Raw genomic sequence first — 1595 nt, 5'->3', positions numbered from 1 at the left:
GTATGCCAGCCGATGAGTCATGTGGCTCGACGCGGCGGTCTCGCGCGCGCTGGGCCGCCTCCTCCTGCCCCCAAACGCGTCGGACGCCTCTGCGCTCGCCGCGCTGCGATCCGGACTCCACAACCTGAGCGAAAGGGCCGCCGGCGAGCCGGGCGGAGGCGGAGGGGCTCCGCGCGAGGGGCTGCTGCGCGACGCGCTCCTCCGCGAGGCGACGGCGAATTGATTAATTATTAATTACTTACTGACTTGATTAATGATGAAGCTCCTCCGCGAGGCGACGGCCGCGGCGCGCGCGGCGGTGCGGCGGCAGTGGCGCAGGGAGCTCGCGCTGAGCCGGCTGCAGAAGCTGATGGTTCCGCCGGAAGAGGAGGAGGGGGGGGCTCTGCCGCCGCCGGAGGGAGAGGGCGAGGAGGAGGGGGGCGAGGAGGGAGGCGAGGCGGGAGCGCCAGCCACATGGGAAGGGGACGGGCCTCGCTTGGTGGGCGACGTGTACGGCGGCTTCGAGGAGCAGGCGCGCGTGAGAGGGGCGGCGCTAGGCGGGAGATCTGGGGAGATACGGGGAGATACGGGGAGATATGGGCGGCGCTAGGCAAGAGACGTGTGCGGACCTCTGACATGTGCCATGTCCACCCGGCGTGCCAGGCGCGCGAGATGAGCGGCGTCGAGCTGACGCTGGACGTGCTTCGGATGGCCCAGGTCGAGCGGGACGCTCGGCTGCACCTCGGCCGCACCTCGGCCGCACCTCGGCTGCCTCTCGGCTGCCTCTCGGCTGCCTCTCGGCTGCACCTCGGCTGCACCTCGGCTGCACCTCGGCTGCACCTCGGCTGCACCTCGGCCGCACCTCGGCTGCCTCTCGGCTGCCTCTCGGCTGCACCTCGGCTGCACCTCGGCTGCACCTCGGCTGCACCTCGGCTGCACCTCGGCCGCACCTCGGCTGCCTCTCGGCTGCCTCTCGGCTGCCCCTCGGCCGCACCTTGGCCGCACCTCGGCCGCACCTCGGCTGCCCCTCGGCTGCACCTCGGCCGCACCTCGGCCGCACCTCGGCTGCACCTCGGCCGCACCTCGGCGGCACCTCGGCTGCACCTCGGCGGCACCTCGGCTGCACCTCGGCGGCACCTCGGCCGCACCTCGGCCGCACCTCGGCTATATCTCGTCAGGTGGAGGAGGACGCGCTCTCCAAGAAGGCGCGCGCTGCGCTCGACGCGGCGGTCAGCGCCTTCCGCTCCTCGCTCGCGCCCGAGGCTGCCGCGCAAGACGGCGGCGGGCGGGCGGAGGTGGGGCGTGGGGAGGTGCGCTTGGCGGGCGGCGGGGCGGGCGAGGAGGCCTCCCTCGCCGGCTGGCGATCCGACATGTGGGCGGGCGCTTGGGCGGGGCTTCGGGCGAGCGAGCTGATTGCCGTCGGCCTCGCCTCATCACGGGGCGAGGACGAGCCTGACGACGCCAACGGCGCCGCGTCCGCGAGCGCCGCCGCAGAATTGCGAGTCGTCGGCGCAGGCGACGGGTCCGACTTTGCGCTGGTCGTCCGCCCCCCCCCCCCCACCTTTAAAATTTCTTTTCAAACCTGTTGAATAAAAAATCAAACCTTTTCCCCCTCC

The sequence above is a fragment of the Emiliania huxleyi genome (genome assembly GCF_000372725.1).
Source record: "Emiliania huxleyi CCMP1516 chromosome Unknown EMIHUscaffold_141, whole genome shotgun sequence".
Taxonomy (NCBI): domain Eukaryota; phylum Haptophyta; order Isochrysidales; family Noelaerhabdaceae; genus Emiliania; species Emiliania huxleyi.
This window is presented reverse-complemented; position numbering follows the sequence as displayed.